This window comes from Odocoileus virginianus, chromosome 16 (genome assembly GCF_023699985.2).
Source record: "Odocoileus virginianus isolate 20LAN1187 ecotype Illinois chromosome 16, Ovbor_1.2, whole genome shotgun sequence".
NCBI lineage: Eukaryota > Metazoa > Chordata > Mammalia > Artiodactyla > Cervidae > Odocoileus > Odocoileus virginianus.
The window spans coordinates 58,257,078-58,276,542 of NC_069689.1; positions in this window are offsets into that span (position 1 = coordinate 58,257,078).

The following is a 19,465-nucleotide window of genomic DNA, read 5'->3' on the forward strand; positions in this document are numbered from 1 at the left end:
ATGTAACCATCTCATTCTCTGTCACCTCCTTCTCCTGTTGTCTTCAATCTTTCCCAGCATCAGGGTCTTTTCCAGTGAGTCGGCTCATCACATCAGGTGGCCAAAGTATTGGAGCTTCAGCATCAGTCCTTCCAATGAATATTCAAGATTGATTTCCTTTAGGATTGACTGGTTTGATCTCCTTTCAGTCCAACAGATTCTCAAGAGTCTTCTCCAGCACCACAATTCGAAAGCATCAGCTCTTCGGTGCTCAGCTTTCCTTAAGGTCCAACTTTCACATCTGTACATGACTACTGGAAAAACCATAGTTTTGACTATAAAGATTACATTTCTTTAAATCTATAACTTGGCTTCTCTTTAACCACATTCACCCACCCCCTGACAAAGGAACACTGCATCTACCATTTATGAGCATTGCTTCTCTCCCACATTTAAAATACCAAATCTAAAATAAACCCCAAAGTCTTGGTTAAGGTTGAGTTTATGCAACTCACACATCTGAAGCTCAGCATCACTGTGAAACTTACACATTCTTTCCTCACTGGTGGAAATTCACGTGCATTTGGACTAACAGATTCCAGGTCTGTGTCTCTTAACTGGGGCATTTTGTCATTAAATATTCATAACTTCATCTTTATTCATGTCAGCTAAGCTTTTTATTGCCCTGCCATTGCTTTTATTAACAGCAAAGTGGATGTGTTTATTTACACTTAGACAGGAAATGAACTGAAGTTGCCTGGTGGTATGGGTCTCACTCAAGTCATCCACTGTACTTATCTTAATTAGACTTAATGCAGATCTGAAGCTTGGTTTTCTTACTTTTCAGAAGTAATTTCTGGAAAGGGCACAAATAGAATTCAGTGATTATAGAAAGAAGATGAAGCTCAATTTGTGGTACTTATAGTTTATTAACTTTTTTAAAAAAGAAAATGTGTTTTAATGACTGACACATATATGATATGCTGCAGTCATGAACTGCAGTTCATAAAATGACTTCGCTCAGTAGCATTTATGATAAAGAGAAAGTAATCATTCTAATAATGAAATAACCATGACTTCCTCTATGTTAATTTAAAGTGTAGTTTCAGTTCAGTTCAGTTCAGTGGCTCATTTGTGTCCGACTTTTTGAGACCCCATGGACTGCAGCATGCCAGGCCTCCCTGTCCATCACCAACTCCCGGAGTTTACCCAAACTCATGTATATTTAGTCGGTGATGCCATCCAACCATCTCATCCTCTGTTGGGCACTTCTCTTCCCGCCTTCAATCTTTCCCAGCATCCGAGTCTTTTCAAATGAGTCAGTTCTTCCCATCAGGTGGCCAAAGTATTGGAGTTTCAGCTTCAACATCCGTCCTTCCAATGAACATTCAGGACTGATCTCATTTAGGATGGATGGGTTGGATCTCCTCGCAGTCCGAGGGACTCTCAAAAGTCTTCTCCAAAATCACAGTTCAAAACATCAATTCTTCGGCACTCAGCTTTCCTTATAGTCCAATTCTCACATCCATAAATGACCACTGGAAAAACCATAGCCTTGACTAGACAGACCTTTGTTGGCAAAGTAATGTCTCTGCTTTTTAATATGCTGTCTAGGTTGGTTATAACTTTCCTTCCAAGGAGTTCAGAAGGTGAAAGAAAGAAAGTGAAGTCGCTCAGGCATGTCTGACTCTTTGCAACCCCATGGACTGTAGCCCACCAGGCTCCTCAGTCCATGGAATTATCAGGCAAGAGTACTGGAGTGGGTTGCCATTTCCTTCTCCAGGGGTTCTTCCAAACCCAGGGATCGAACCCAGGTCTCCCGCACTGCAGGCAGACGCTTTACTGTCTAAGCCACCAGGGAAGCCCCCCAAGGAGTTTATAGAATAAATAAATGATGCCAGGCTCCTCTGTCATGGAGTTCTCCAGGCAAGAAACCTGGAGTGGGTAGCCATTTACTTCTCTAGGGGATATTCCCGACTCAGGGAGCAAGTCCGGATCTCCCACATGGCAGGCAGATTCTTCACCATCTGAGCCACCAGGGAGGCCCCAAATAAATGACTGTAGTGAATAAAAAGAGAACATTAAAACTGATATTTTTAAATGCAGCGAAACACTAGTACCTGGTCTGGAAACAACACCAAATAGAAATTAAAGGTGATACTTATTTTCTTAAATGAACTTTCTGATTTTAAGCCTTCCTTTTGTACCCCATGTGAAGTCATCGAAGAATTCAAATGCTGTAATCAAATAAACTGAGACTCATTAATAAGCCAAGTAAGGATTCCAAATCAAGATTGGCAGGAGAAATATCAATAACCTCAGAGATGCAGATGACACCACACTTATGTCAGAAAGTGAAGAGGAACTAAAGAGCTTCTTGATGAAAGTGAAAGAGGACAGTGAAAAAACTTGCTTAAAACTCAAGATTCAAAAAATAAAGATCAAGACATCCGTTCCCATCACTTCATGGCAAATAGATGGGGAAACAATGGAAATAGTGAGACACTTTTTTTTGGGGGGGGGGTCCCAAAATCATTGCAGATGGTGACTGCAGCCATGAAATTAAAAGATGCTTGCTCCTTGGAAGAAAAGTTACGATCAACCTAGACAGAATATTAAAAACCAGAGACATTACTATGCCAACAAAGGTCCATCCAGTCAAAGCTATGGTTTTTCCAGTAGTCATGTATGGATGTGAGAGCTGGACCACAAGAAGGCTGAAGGCTGAAGAATTGATGCTTTTGAACAGTGGTGTTGGAGGAGACTTTTGAGAGTCCCTTGGGCTGCAAGGAGATCAAACCAGTCAATCCTAAAGGAAATCAGTCCTGAATATTCAGTGGAAAGACTGATCCTGAAACTGAGCTTCAATACTTTGGCCATCTGATGCGAAGAACAGACTTATTGGAAAAAAACCTTGATGCTGAGAAAGATTGAAGGTGGGAGGAGAAGGGGACCACAGAGGATGAGATGGTTGGATGGCATCACTGACTCAATGGACATGAATTTGAGCAAGCTCCAGGAGTTGGTAATGGACTAGGAAGACTGGCGTGCTGCAGTCCGTGGGGTCACAAATAGTTAGACACGGCTGAGTTACTGAACTGAACTGAGGATTCTGAGCTATGAAGACAGCATTGTTATCTTTAACTTTTTTAAAAAATAGCATTGGAAAAACTAAGAAAGCAGGGAGATTTCCCCAGGGTCATGAATCACGTGCCACAAAGCTGTGACTGGAAGCATGTTTCTAGACATCGGTTTAGTGCTCTTTACACTGTCGTCTGTGCTGTGATTAGAGCTCTGTTTTCCTCTCCAGTTTTATTCATTGCTATCATGTGTCTGGCAGCTGGCCTCTTTTTAGGTTTATAGGAATCACTTGACTTCTGGTGCTTAACACCCACGCAATACACTGAAGACATGGTTGAGTGTGCAAAGGACAAAAAATATTATCTTTCAGGTAAATGTGGAGGACAAAAACAGGGGCATGTAGGTTCAGCTTCTAATTGTCTCTCTTTATTTAATCAGCCACCCATCCATTCATTCATCCATCCCTCTATCATCCATCATCCATCCATCCATCCATCAGATATTGGCATCAGTGACGTCTTCCTGGTTTCTGGTTTGACAACCATGTAGAAAGTGGAGCCACCGTTTATTTATTTATCTGCTTGTTTTTGATTGTGGTAAATGCCACAGAAGATAATATTTACATAACATAATGGTTTTAACATAACATAAATAACATAACATTTTTAACAGTTCACTAGTATTGACGATGTCTACTAGATCTCTAGAATGTTTTTATCTTGCAAATCCTAAACTTTGTCCCCACAAAACTGCCACTCCCTTACTTGCCTCTCCCAGCCCCTAGCACCCACAATCCTACTCTGGGTCTCTATGAATTTGACTGCATTAGATATAAGCAGAATCATATGATATTTATCTCTGTTGTTGTTGCTCAGTTAATCATGTGCATCTATGCTACCCCACAGATTGCAGCACACTAGGCTTCTCTGTCCTTCACCATTTCCTGAAGCTTGCTCAAACTCATGTCCGTTGAGTCGGTAATGCCATCCAACCATCTCATCCTCTGTCGCCCCCTTCTTCTCCTGCCCTCAATCTTTCCCAGCGTTAGGGTCTTTCCTAATGAATCTGCTCTTTGTATCAGGTGACAAAAGTATTGGAGCTTCAGCTTCAGCATCAGTCCTTGCAGTGAACATTCAGGATTGATTTCCTTTAGGATGTTCTAGTTTGATCTCCTTGCAGTCCAAGGGACTCTCAAGAGTCTTCCCCAGCACCACAATTCCATAGTATCAATTCTTCAATGCTCAGCCTTTTTTATGGTCCAACTTTCACATCTGTGCATGACTACATAAAAACCATAGCTTTGACTATATGGAACTTTGTTGGCAAAGTGATTTATCTTTTGGACTAGTTTATTTCACTTAGCATGATGTCTTCAAGGTTCATCCATGTAGTGGCCTATGTCAGAATTTCTTTCTTTTTTAAGACTGAATAACATTTCTTTGTGTGTATAGACCACACTTTCTTCTGCCATTCATCCATCAATGAATGTTTGTATTGCTTCCACCTCTTGGAGCCGCCACTTTAAAAAAATTTTTTTTTTTAATTACTTCATTTATTTAGGATATTCTGGGTCTTTATTGCTGCCTGGACTTTTCTCTAGTTGCAGGAAGCATGGGCTACTCTCTAGCTGCAGTGTGTGGGCTTCTCATTGCAGTGGCTTCTCTTGTTGTGAAACATGGGCTCTAGGGCAGGTGGGTTTTGATAGCTGCAATGCTTGGGCTCAGGAGTTGCTGTTCCCCAGTTCTAGAGCACAGGCTCAGTAGTCGTGAGCCATCACTTATTAAAGGAGAGAAGTAATCTAACTTCTCTTTTCCTTTGTTTGTTTATTTGTAAAAAGTGATAATAAAGAACCACACTTGAGGATTCTGGTGCAAAGTGAGAGATTTATAGAAGCCACTTTTAATATGTGTAGCATGGTGTTGCAGATCTGGGAAGCAGAGAGTGTCTGTTTGCTCTCACTCTTATTAGTTTTGATATTTACCAAGAGGTGGAATCTTGGAAGAGAACCACATCTGAAGGCAAGAGAACACGCTCCGTTTGGGACACACTGAGTCGGAATGATCTTTGAGATACCCAAGTGGAGAGGTAAATTGCACAGTCAGACAGGGCTCTTTGGCGCTCTGAAGAGCTCTCTTACATTCTGGATGGTAGTGAAGCTGTGTGTGCTGATGAGGCTACTCAGGGAAGGGATGCAGGGTGATACACTGAGACCCTAGTGTGGAGACCTTAGGAAAAATAAAATAGGGTGTAGGGGAATGAAAGTCTGCAGAGAAGTAGAGAAGGCACAATCAGAGGATGAGGATGACTATTGAAGGCCGTGTGACCTCATGGAAGGTGAAGGGAGGAGGGTCAAAGGTTTCCACCAGAGAAAGTCCCCACCAACACAGAAGCCTGTATGAAGCCTTGCTAGAAGGGGGCTCAGGAATCACCATGGGGTTTGTTGATGTCACTGCTGGGGTGATGGCCTCAATAAGAAATCTAGAGTGTTTGTATGTGAAGGGGGAGAAGAGAAGATGCTGCGTAGGGTAGAAGAGATAACTTACCCAGTCCCTCCCTGCACCATGGAAGGCTGCATGGTCTCTGGCTCAGTCCCTCCCTGCACCATGGAAGGCTGCATGGTCTCTGGCTCAGTTCCTCCCACTTCTTTATTTACAAAATTTTTATTTTGTTTTTGGCTGCACCAAGTGATATCTTAGTTTCCTGACCAGGAATTGAACCTGTGCCCCCTGCATTGGTAACATGGAGTCTTAAACACTGGACCACTAGGGAAGTCCCTTTAGCAACATTTCTTAAAATTTTTCTGTTTCAGTGTCTCCTCTGAGTGTCCCCCGCATGGACTGCAGCTACTCCCATGAAACAATGCTCAGCCCCAGATTCTCTTTGACATCATATCTGTTCTCTTGCTCTCTTCCCTCTGATTCACCTGAACCTGATTCTCCTGAACATGTTCAATGCAGATCCGCTTTTTACTCATGACCTCCAGCAGCCATAAGCCCCTCATCTTCCATTTGAACAGCTTTTCTCTCCTTGATTCATACTTCTCACTTCACTCCCTAAGTTCTGATGAATGAAAAATTCATTTTTGGTTGCCTCTGAGAAGATACATGAGGTGCGTTCCTGGGTACAAAGACCTTCAACCTATGATCTCAAAGAGGAGAATTCCTATGCTACCCAGAGTAGCCTTGGGATATATGTACAGCAGCCTCTCATTTGTAAGAGAAGAATATTTAAGCTGAAGAAGGAATGAAAGAGCTAATAATTTGTTCCTGCAAGGCTACTGTCCATATGTGGGCCAGGGTGGACCAAGAACAAACATTGGATTTAAGCTCTTGGGTTCTGATAGATTATTGGCAAGGTTGCTGTAGGGCTGGCAGAGAAGGAAGAAAGGAGGGTCATAACTGTACCTGATTGGGACTGACAGCTTGGAATTCTGCATGTAGCGCGGTGACTTCTGCCCCTCACTGAATGTGGCTCTTGTTGCTGTGTGTTTGGTTGAGCTTTGCTACCATTTGTGAAGGTGTCTCCAAATACAGACAGAGACCACAGGGCCACTCTGCATCTTCCAACCTGGCTCGTTGGGGCAGCCCTAAGGCTCTTTGCCTCAGGTCAGCAGTTCTAAAGGCCCATCTGGACAGAGGCCATTCACAAAAGCACGTCTTTTTTCCCTGCCCTGACTCATCAAGGATTCAATTCCCCGACCTAATTCTTCTGACTAGAAGAGACCCAACCCAAGATCATCCAGATTTGTTATTTTTTCACCAAACTTATTATATACCAAACACTGTTCTAAATACTTTGTGCATATTAACTTGTTTAAGTCTTATTAACAAGCCTATAAGGTAGGTCCTATTATTACCTACATTTTGCTGCAGGGAAAAAGAAGGCACAGAGAGGTTAAGTAGTTAGCCTGAGATCACACAGCTGGTAAATGACAGAAACTAGGCACTCTTTGTCTGAGTGTATGTTGTTTACCATGACCCTCCATCGCCTCTCAGAGAAAAGCTTTCTTTGCCATCATACAAAGCATAAACAAGCAAAAGGAAGGAGGCTTATAAAATGAGCATAATAATAGGTCTTGTCTCATTGGGATGTAGTTAGGATTAGGCTTCATCATCAACGTAAAGCAGTTTGTATATTTCTTGGCATGTTGTTCCTGCTCAATAGCTATTGCTATTGAGCAATAGATTAAAAAATAGATTAAAAAATGAAAACTATAAGAGTTCACTGATTTGTTCAAGATCACAGAAATAGTTGGCACCCAACTGGGAGATTCCCAGGCGGCACTAGTGGCAAATAACCTGCCTACCAGTGCAGAAGACATGAGACCTGGGTTTGATCCCTGGGTTGGGAAGATCTCCTGGAGAAGGGCATGGCAACCCACTCTAGTATTCTTGACTGGAGAATCCCATGGACAGAAGAGCCTGGTGGGCTACAGTCCATGCCATCTCAAAGAGTCAGACACAAATGAAGTGACCTAGCATGCATAGTAGAAACAAAAAGTTCTCTGAGTTGGGGCAGTGGTTCCCAACCTTTTTGTCACTAGGCACCGGTTTCATGGAAGACAACTTTATCATGGACAAGGGTGTGGTGAGGGAATAATTTTGGGATGATATAAGTACATCACATTTATTGTGTACTTTATTTCTATTATTATGACTTTAACTCCACCTCAGATCATCAGGCATCAGAAATCCTGGAGGTTGGGGACCTCTGCTCTAGTGGACACTTAGGCTGTTACCTCTCCTCACAGGATGTTTACATACAGTCATTCAGCAATATGCCACAAAATCTCTCAGCTGGTTTCTCAAGTTGTAAGAACAAATTGCCACGGGCCCGGCAGTGCTTCTAATCATTGTGGTCACTGGCTTGTAAACATACCATTTGGTTTTGTTGGTGTAAACAGCCAGCAGTGTGCAAGCACACTCGGATAATTTTTAATATGTAAAGAATTTTCCAGGACCTAATGCTGCCAGAATGTCAGAAGAGTTAATGGCAGATGTGGTCGTGAAAATGTTCTGTATTTTTAGACAACCTTTAATTAAAACACTTTGTATGTCTCGGGGACAAAATCATATGCTGCCACTTGAAGGCTGTCAGAAGGGGAAAAAGTATACAAAGCTTCTAAAAGCAGCTTTGCTTATTTTTATCGGAGATGGAATGAGGGAGCCTTTGCAGGGACAAAGCTCAATCTCTTGCTACGAAATTATATGAATTTAATCTGCAGCACAAATATGCAAAGGATTCAACATACTGTGCTTAGTTTGCTACATTCAGGGCAGCCTTGGGGTCGGCCTGGGGGCAGTGAGCTAAGCTTGGGTTCCCCAAAAGGCCCATGACCTGCAAGACCTTCCTAATAAGCCGATAACAACTGCTTATTGGTGTTGAGCACCCAAACAGAAGGGCTGTGCTAATGCAGAATCAAAGTTTCCTAGAGATACAAGTGATGCTACATTCGTGTCAAGGAGCCGCCATGTTGAAATGGCCATCTGGAAGCAACTATGCGAGAAAGTAAACTTCTACCTAATGACAGCTCTACCTAAATGGCTGTTTCAACTGATTTAATTTTCCATGTTGAATTTCATTTTCAAAAAAATCCTTAAAGGGCTGGGTAATGCAGTGCTAAATCTGAATTCTCTTTGTATATCTGAACATCTGTAACAGGTCCTCGTATCCATTAGGTGGTCAACAAAATAGATGACTGGATCATTCAAGTATGTATTTATTTATATATCTTAAAATTTAATTTGATTAATTTATTTATGTTTTTGGCCATGCTGTGCAGTATGTAGGATCTTAGGTCCCCAACCAGGTATCAAACCCACACCCCCTGCATTGGAAGCCTGGAATGTTAACCACTGGACCATCAGGGAAGTCCCTGTATTTATTTTTAATATTAACAATAACTTGAAAGTCACTCAGTCATGTCTGACTCTTTGTGACCCCATGGACTGTAGCCCACCTGGCACCTCTGTCCATGGGATTATCCAGGCAAGAATCTGGAGTGGGTTGCCATTTACTACTCCATGGGATTTTCCTGACCCAGAAATCAAACCTAAGTCTCCTGATTGCAGGCAGATTTTATACAGTCTGAGTTACAACATATGCAAGTCTATTTACATTCAGAATGTATAAACCTCTCTTCTTTAAGCATCTTGGTTCTTGCTAATAATGACAATGTCATTCTTATGTTTGGCAGCTCACTACCTTTAGCTGCCATTTACTTTTCACTAAATTTTCTTAGGCATTTGCATTCTTAAATTCTTAGGAACATGAGTAATGTATGGTGTCTATTTTGTTCAGAAGTTAAAAATGATAAGCCATGAAAGACTTTTCTTCTTCCCTTTAATTCACATTTGAAGGATATCAGAAATGGATACAATATTGAAATACTAACTGGTACTAAGAAACTATAAGAATACTTTTAATCGCTAGCCACTGTCTATGTATCTCTGTTGTTTAGCAGTTAATATAGCAAAACCATAAATAAATTGTGCACACACCAAAAAAAAAAAAACAGAAAAAGAAAGAAAAACAACAATAAAAATAGTGTTTTTATTGCCAAGTAATGTGCACAACAGAATTCGCCGCCTTCACTCCCTTCCTGAATCACCACCCGGTCTATTGTGGTTTTAAAATATGAACAAATACTTTGATACATACTCTTTCCTTGAACAGGTGGGTCTTATTCCTCTCCTGGGAGTGTGGGCTGGACTCAGTGACTCATTTTTTGTGGAGAGAATAAAGTGGAAATGATGGTGTCCATTTCCAAGACTCGGTCATGAAAGACTCAAAGGCTTCCTCCTTGCTTTCTCTTTCGGCTCTCTCTTTCTGAGCGCAGTCAGCTACCAGGTCCTAGAGACACTCCAAGAGCCCCATGGAGAGGCTAGGGGTCACCTGCTGACAGCATGTGAGTGAGTGTCAGAACCCGGAGGCTGACATCTCAGCTGCAATCTCATGGGAAACCCCGACCCAGAACCACCTGGCTACACCACTTCCGAATTCCTGACCGATGGAACTTGCTAGACAAAGCTGTTAGCTGTTTGAACTGTCTAAATGTGGGGTGACCTTTTAGGCAGTTGTAGGAAGCCAAATTGCACCCCAACTGCCATCTTCCATTCTCTTTGAATTGCTTGATGCTCTTTGTTGTTGTTCAGTCACTCAATCATGTCTGACTTTGTGTGACCCCACGGACTATAGCCTGCCAGGCTCCTCTGTCCATGGGATTTCCCAGGTGAGAATACTGGAGTTGGTTGTCATTTCCTTCTCCAAGGGATCTTCCCAACCCAGGGATTGAACCCAAGTCTACTGCACTGCGGGCAGATCCTTTACCATCTGAGCCACCAGCAGTGTCCTTTAGAAGCTGGAAAAGGCACAGAAACAGATTGTGCCCTGAAGCATCTGGAAGAAACATAACCCTGCTGGCAAATGAATTTGAGCCCAGTGAGACCCGTTTCAGACTTCTGTCCTTACAACTGCAAGGTTGTGCTAAAGTGCCACTACGTTTGTGGTGATTTGTTGGGCTGCTCTAAGGGACTACACACATGATGTTGTCCAACCCCTTCATTATATGAAGAACTCTGAAGCCCAGAGAGACAAAAGTGCCTTGGGAATATGCTCAGGAAGAAATAAACCTCATGGGACAAGGGTGTGCTGGACAGATCTGTTCACTCTGGCGAAGACTGCTGACTGGGTCCAGCTAGTCCAGAGAGTTGTTGTTCTGACAGTCCCTTAGCGCCTCCTTAAATGTCAACTGCCTCCTTAAATGACAAGAGCATGAGTGAATTCATCCTATGGAAAAATGCTGCACAATTCATTAACAGTGTAATTATTTTACCAGGCTTCATTTCTTGCACTGGTGGGTCTGGTGTTAACAGTTAAGAACTTCATTAGGGGCCCTTGGACCAGTTTAGCTAGGTGTGGCCAGGGGAAATGACTCTCCCCACTTTTGAATCATTGTGGCTTCAGTTCATTTACATGCTCCCTGTTACATCTCACCCACCCCTCCATGTTGCCATGACCTGTTTCAGAACCTGCACTTGTACCTATGGATAGGACACAGCAATCCTATAGCCAGAGAAAACCATAATTCCAAAAGACATATGTACCCCAATGTTCTTTACAGCAGTATTTACAACAGCCAAGATATGGAAGCAGGCTAAACGTCCACTGAGAGACGAATGGATAAAGAAGATATAGTACATATATATAATGGAATATTACTCAGCCATAAAAAGGAAATTTTTTTGGGGGGGGTGTCATTTGTAGAGATGTGGATGAGCCTAGAGTCTGTCATACAGAGTGAAGTAAGTCAGAAAGAGAAAAACAAATATATTAACACATACATGTGGAATCAAGAAAAATGGTACAAAAAATCTAGAAAAATAGGATGAACCTATTTGCTGGGCAGGGATAGAGGCACAGAAGTAGACAACAGACTTATGAACACGGGAGGGGAAAGGGAGGGCAGAATGAATGGAGAGAGCAACTGTGACATAGATACACTATCACATATGAAACAGATGGCTAGTGGGAAGCATTGTATAGCACAGGGAGCTCAGTTCAGGGCTCTGTGCTGACCTAGAGGGGTGCGATGGGGGTGGGAGGGAGGCTTAGGAGGGAGGAGATACATGTATATGTATAGATGAGGCACTTTATTGTACAGTGGAAGCTAACACAACATTGTAAACCAATTATACTCCAATAAACAATCAATTTTCAGTCCTTTTATCTGTGATAACTCTAATTTCATTCCTTTGACAAAGTCTTTACTAGCTGTATTTTTATAACCACAGCTATTTAGTTTTTAATATGCTACCTCTAGGTCACAGTAGGTCTGACATTTGGAGGAGGTAGAGATGCCTTTTTTCTCTTTCAGCCAGTTTTCTGCAAAATACTTGCCCTGCCTGCCCTTCCTAGAAGATGTTTACACCCCGGGCCTTTGTACCTCTTGGCTAGAGGTAAAACCCTCTGTGATCAGGGGACCCTGGAACTTCAGCACCATCTGAACGCCTGATCAAACAGTGGACTGGCATCTTTAGGCAGTGCGACAGCTTCCTAAGTTGTCCTCTGTACTGTTCACCCTGACTCCTTTACCTGGCTTCTTTTGTGTGACAAACAGCTCCGTAGTGACTATGTCCTACAAAAGGAGCCACTTAAGCTGTCACACACATTGATTTCTAAGGCTCCTTCAAGTCCTGAAATGCCTCATTTTATTTGACAGCCATCCTGTTATCTCACTTACCACCTGCCTTCTTACAAAGAGGATGACATTTTACCGCAGTGTTGAGGTGAAGAAGTGGGTTTCAAACTTTCGGAGGCCATGGATGCCGCGTCTGGCTTCTTGGTGGTAGAACTCCTGACCTGAGAATTGTTTTGACTGTGACATTATGAAAACATTGCTGCTTCTTAATGTTTTCAAAACCTGTGAATTCCAAGCCACGCAATTTTCTCCAACAATGTCATAACACCCTCCTGTCCAAAAAGCTCAGATAGTTTTTTTTTAAACAAAAGACATAAAAAGCAAAAGAAGTGAAGAAATTTAATCAGATGTCAGAACAATGCAGAATTTTCATTATATATAGTTTCAATAGCAAAAATGATACACTGTTAGACTATATTTAAAAAAATTTTAAGTGTCAAGCCAAAAAATCTAAAGAGTTTTTCATTCACTCTCCTTTTTTTTTTAGAAAAAAAAAATTAGTGTGCTTGTATCAATATTACATGGTTTTGATTTAAATTGTTTTTTGTTCTAAAGATGCTGTATATTTCTTCCACCAATCATTTCAGTTTTGTCCCTTCATCCATCTTTTTGAACAAACAGATAGTTTCTCATTTTTCAGTACCTTGATATAAGCAAAAGACAAAGAAAGAGGAATTTAGAGTACATGGTGATGCGAATTTGGGCTATAGTTCTGTATAAGGGCTAATGTCGGTTTACCACCTCTCTCCCTTTTTCGTTTAGCACCAAAGCATCTCTCCCTGCATTACTGAGTTGGTGGCAGGGAGTCCAGTGTACTTCTGGCTCACTCTGACCCCAAGGGAGTGGGTTTCATCATTGTGGCGGAATGTGGGGTATGGAAGGGCCATGTCAGACCCGTCACCGTGGGTGACCCTTAGTTTTAACATCTGTGCTTTGTTTCTTGGCCTGGAAGGCAATGAAAAGACTAGTTTAGTTTCTCTGAGAAAACAAATGGCAGGACAGAGTTAGATGACCTCAATGGGTCCCAGTCTTTTGCTTAGTTTTGATCTGTGAATTTCTGGGTGAAGAAGTGTCTAAAGTCTAGTGAGGAAGTGCTTATATGTGAATCTGGAGCATTATTATAAGTAATAATTGAATTGCCTTCCCCTTAAGAGATGCTGAGGGCTTCCCAAGGACACTAGTGGTAAAGAATCCACCTGCCAATGCAGGAAACGCAGGAGATGCGGGTTTGATCCCTGCATCAGGAAGAACCCCTGGAAGAGGAAAGGGCAACCCACTCCAATATTCTTGCCTGGAGAATCCCATGGACAGAGGAGCCTGGAAGCCTGCAGTCTATGGGGTTGCAGAGAGACACGACAGAAGCATCTTAGCATGCACACACTATTCTGTTTAGAAAAGGGCACACTTGTAGGAGTTTTGTGGGGGTTTTCTCCATTTTATTCATTTTATTAAAATTTTAATTTTATATTAGATTATAGTTGGTTAACAATGCTATGATAGTTTCAGGTGGACAGCAAAGGGACTCAGACATACATATACATGTCCCCATTCTCCCCCAAACCCCTCTCCCTTCCAGGCTGTCACATAACTTTAAGCAGAGTCCCATGTGCTAAACAGTAGGTCCTTCTTGGTCATCCATTTTAAATATAGCAGTGAGTACATGTCCATCCCAGACTCCCTAACTATCCCGTCTTTTCATACTCCACCCCCCCCCCCCCCCAGTCTCCTGGCAACCAGAAGTTTCTTCTCTTAAATCTGCGAGTCTGTTCTGTTTTGTAAATAAGTTCATTTGCATCATGTCTTTTTAGATTCTGTAAATATAGGATGTCATATGATGTTTCTGCTTCTCTGTCTGACTTACTTCACTCAGATGGAGTTTTGAGATTGGACTAGAAGGAGATAGGAAGGGGAGACTGAGGACAGGTACCACTAGGGAGGCTGTCTTTGCAGTTTTCCAGGTGGGAAACGACAAAGTTCTAAACTAAGGCAGTGGCAGTGATTTTGAGGGCAACAAGACCTGGGGTTAATTCAACTGGGAACAGAGAATGTTTATCAGCTGTCTTGTTCCTGGTGGCTCAGGGGTAAAGAATCCACCTGCCAATGCAGGAGGCTTGGGTTCAATTCCTGGAGAAGGAAATAGCAACCCACTCTAGTATTCTTGCCTGGGAAATCAATCCCATGGACAGAGGAGCCTGGTGGGCTACAGTCCATGAGGTCATAAAAAGTTGAACATGACTAAGCATGCATGCCTGCCTGTAGGGTCATGAAATGTCTAGCTTGGGATCCCAAGGGCAAAATGGTGCCATACAGATAAAAAGGGAAATGACTTTGGGGGCCATGGAATGGGTACTGAGTGTAGTTTGGACATGTTGAATTCAGGTGCCTTTGGACATTGGGAAGGAGACAGTCAATTATCAGGTAGAAGACTGGAATTCAAGAGAAAGATCTGAGTTGGAGATAGAAAGACATCACTTAGGAGTGTCAATTAAAGCCCAGAATGTGGATATGTCACATTCAAAGAAAATACATGGTGTGAAAAGAAAGAGAGCTCAGTATGGAATAGCACAATTTAAGAGAAGGGGAGAGAAAGAGGACCCAGCAAAGGACCCCAAGAAGGGTCAGCCAGGTGGACAGGAAGAGCCCAGGAGAGAATGTGGCAAAAGATGCAGGATGGAGAGTGAGCCAAAGAAGCAAATTCAACAGAAGAGCAGTTTTAAAATAAAGTGGGTGAGAACAGAAATGAGTCTAGGATGGTTTGGGGAGGAAGGGTGAAAGGAGAACATGGAGCTATCTCGGGTCAGCTCCTGTTTCATGAAATCCAACCACAAAGGGAAAATAAATCAGATGGTAACTGTGGGAGGCACCAGGAGGAAGGCCATGTGTAAGAAGAGAAAAGGAGGTTGGTGACCAGAAAGAAGCAGAATCTAGGAGCCTGGAGAGCAGGTACTGGAACTCCACACTGTCCTTCCCAGTTGTTCCAATGAAAAAATCCCCTCCCCCACCCTTTATGATTGCTCTGCTGATGGTGATGCTTAAACACATTTAGATTTCTGTCACAGAAAGTTTGTAAAAAGGGCTGGTGAGAGGCACTAGGATGAATGAGTTCTCCCTGATTCAGGACCCTCAAAGTTGAATTGAGAGAGTAGCATTGCCATAGATACACTCTTTGTGACTCCATGGACTGTAGGCTGCCAGGCTCCTCTGTCCATAGAATTTTCCAGGCAAGAATACTGGAGTGGGCTGTCATTTCCTTCTCTAGGGGATCTTCCTGACCTAGGGATCAAACCCGAGTATCCTGCATTGCAGCTAGATTCTTTACCATCTGAGCCACCATGGAAGCTCTATATATACATTATCACGTGTAAAATAGGTAGCTAGTAAGAACCCGCTGAATAACGCAGGGAGCTCAGCTCAGCGCTCTGTGATTACTTAGAGGGGTGGGATGGAGGGTGGGAGGGAGGCTCCAGAGAGAGGGGTGTACGTATACATGTAGCTGATTCACTTTGTTATACAGCAGAAACCAACCCAACTTTGTAAAGCAATTATTCTCCAATTAAAGAAAAATTTTAAAACAGTTCAGTGCATTGTCTTGTCTGACTTCTCTCGTCTGCTCAAGCGAAGACCCCGAATAGCAGGGAAAGGCTGCCACTGACATGGGGAAGAAAGAAGGGCCATTATGATCTGCAGGCATTTTATAGATAATTACAGAGCTATAATGTAGCTGTCAGGGATCTCGGGCTTGTAAGAGAATTGCATTGTTTTGGTAAAGCTTTGACTCTGTGGGGTTGTGGCACATTTATGTTGCTTGCACAGAACGCTATCCTATTCTCTGCCCTCCAGATTACAGGGTTTTATAGACTGAGGGCTGACCCTGCAACACCGAGGTTTCAAATTTAAAGCTTGACTTTTTCAAAGTCATCTGCTAACAAATTATTTAAATACCAGACTGTTAGTCTCAGAGTTTGATAGCATTAACCCTTCAATGAGGGGGGCTATTTTGCCTTAACCACATCCTCTGCATTTTAGAGATTCCAATAGAAGAGGGAACCAAGATTTATTGAAGAATTAGAGTTTGCTGTGTGGCCATACTGGGCTTCCCTGGTGGCTCAGTGGTAAAGAATCCGCCTGCCAAAGGAAATGGCAACACACTCTAGTATTCTCGCCTGGAAAATCCCATGGACAAAAGAGTCCGGCAGGCTGCAATCCATGGGATCGCAAGAGTCAGACATGATTTAGCGACTAAGTCATGGCCTCTACACTGATTAATTCTTGTTTAATGACTGAAAAATATCAGGAGCACCTCTGAAGAGGTAGAACAGGTAAGGCAGGTCAAAAGAGCATATCTCTGGGGCATCTTTCTCATTGGAACTCCATGTCTCTGTTATTTTATTCATTTAAGATTAGCTATTGAAATAATGGAAAGAACCATACTCCCCAGTCCCTAACAGCCTGTCACAGATGTAAATTCTGAAGTCGACATCACAGGATTGGAATTTGCTAGGATGCATGTGTCAAACATAGTATAGGTATGTGACACCTTAAAAACATTTCAAGAAATTATATGACCCAGAATGTTACATGTTGCGTTTGCATGAGCCAATATGCTTTTCTTTTTTTTTTAAATAAACGTGTTGAGCTGGAGGGTACAAGCGTCTCTGTTTGAATGCCAGACCAGTTTCATGCATTATTCTTAAACGTTGTTAATCCTGTAGATTTCACATCAGCAGATTTACCTAAATGTGATTCTGCTGAATGAATATACTAACTCATGTTGTGTTTAAAGCCCCTTTATCTAACAGTTGCACCTGTCAAAGAGTGTCCTTAATTTGTTTGATTGAAGATATTTTTCTAAGGTCATTTGTTTTTTCTTTCTAGGGTTAAACGTCCTACACAATTTTCCTTTTTTACTCACATCTGCAGAGGTTCTCAGAATGCTTGAAAATGAACACTACATGCTCTGTTTTAAAGTCTTAGGTGATTTCCCCCATGGGGCATATACATTTACTTCTTAAGTTCTTGTAATTCACTTGAAAATGTACATTTACTCACACTAATAAAATTTTCTTCCAGCTATATATTTTCCTGCCTTACATCATCTCATTAAGCACTAGAATCCCTCATGCCTGGATTTCCCCCAAAGATTGTGGGAAATCTGTGACTAGCTCCATGAAATGAGCTCTTATTCTGTGATGGTCTAAAAATAGTTGTACCGAACCACAAAAACATATTGCAAGTGACTTAGATTAATACCTTTTTTCTCTGTTCAGGAGTTATTAGATGATGGGGTGGAAAGGAACCTTAGAGATCATCTAGGCTGAGCCTTTTAGTTTACAGATAAGAAAACCGAGTCCTTGAGATGAAAAGTGACTTGCTCATGGTCCAGAGTGAGCCATTGGCATCTCTATCACTGAACTCACACCTCTGGATTCCCTACTGTGAGGAGAAAAGGTTCAACTTTTATAAGTGCTTGGAAACAGGAGAGCAGGACATCTGTAATGCTGTTGAACTAGATTAAAATCTCAACTTGATTGCTTAGTATCTGTGTGGGCCATGGGAAATCTCTACGTGTCTGTCTTGCTGTTTGGTCGCTCAGCTGTGTCTGACTGTTACAAACCCATGCACTGTAGCCCGCCAGGCCCCACCGTCCACAGGATTTTTCAGGCAAGAATACTGGAGTGGGTAGCGATGCCCTTCTCCAGGGGATCTTCCTGACCCAGGGATCGAACCTGGGTCTCCTGTATTGTATGTAGATTCTTTACTATCTGAGCCACCAGGGACGCTCCAGTGGGTCACATGCTATGCGTAAACTATAGCTAAAATTATACATTATTCTTCAGTACATATTGACACTTTTCTGGAATGATTGTATTTTGTTTACACTTCTCTTAGGTGCCTATGAGGGTTCCAACTGTCCTATGTCTTTGCCAATAACTAGCATTATTTCATCAAAAAAATTTTTTTTAATGTTCTAGCAGATGCATAGTGATGTCTCTTTGCATTTTAATATGTATCCTCCTGGTGATTGATAATGTTGAGAACATTTTTTTTTCATAATATATTAGCTATTTGGAGATTCTCTTTTGTGAATCTCTTATTTAAGAATGTTACCTAGGGTTGAAGTGTTAACTCTTTTAAACTGATACGAGGACGTCCCTGGTGGTCCAGTGGTTAAGAATCTACCTTCCCCAATGCAGGGGAGGCAGGTTCAATTTCTAGTGGGGGAGCTAAGATGCCACGTGCCCGTGGAACAACTAAGCTCGCACATGGCACCTACTGAGCCCCTGGGCTCCACAACAAGAGCAGCTCGAGCGCCGCTACTAGGAAAGCCAGCACAGCTAGAGAGAAGCCAATGTGCCACAGCGAAGACGGAGCGCATGCAAACTAAAAATTAAGAAAGTATAAAAAATTGAAAAATCCTTATGTAAAGGTCCTTTATACACGCTAGGTAAACGTTCTCTTCTCCCACTCACTGGTTTGCCTTTCACGTTTTCACTCAAGTCTGAATAAATAGGAATTCTTACCTAGGGTTGAACTGTTTAGGGGGAGAGGGCAGATGGTATCTTTATAAAGAAATATCAGCTTACCCCAAGATCATGAAGACTTTGTGTTCTCCCATGCTACTACCTATAAACTTTATTATTCTACCTATTATATATTTGGGTCTATGACCCACATGGAATTGATTTTTGTTTAAGAGTAAGGGATTCAGATATTCTAATTTTTCTGAATAGTGAATTGACCCAGCAACATTTATGAAAAAGATGGTCCTTTCCACATGCACTGCAATTGTCTCTTTGTTGAAATTTATGTGAACATATATATAGATCTCTGGACTCTCAGTCCCGCTCCATTAACTCTTTTGTCTAGTCTTGTGCCAGCACCACCCGGTCTTACTTACTGGAACTTGATAATAAGTTGTCGTATCTGGAAGCATAAATCATTCAAATGTGTTCTTTGTCTTGAAGTTTGTTTTCCGTAGTTGCTCCTTTTGCATTTCCATACAAATTTTGCCATCAGCTTGCCAATTTCTACAGAAAGGTCTTCTAGAATCTGATTAAGATGACATTGAATCTATTGATAAATTTGGGTGAACTGACATCCTTACAATATTGAATTTTCAAATCCAGAGTCATAGTGTATACTTTCAGTAATTTAAGTCTTTAAAAAATTCTTCTCAGTAAGTTTTTATCATTTTCTGTATAGATG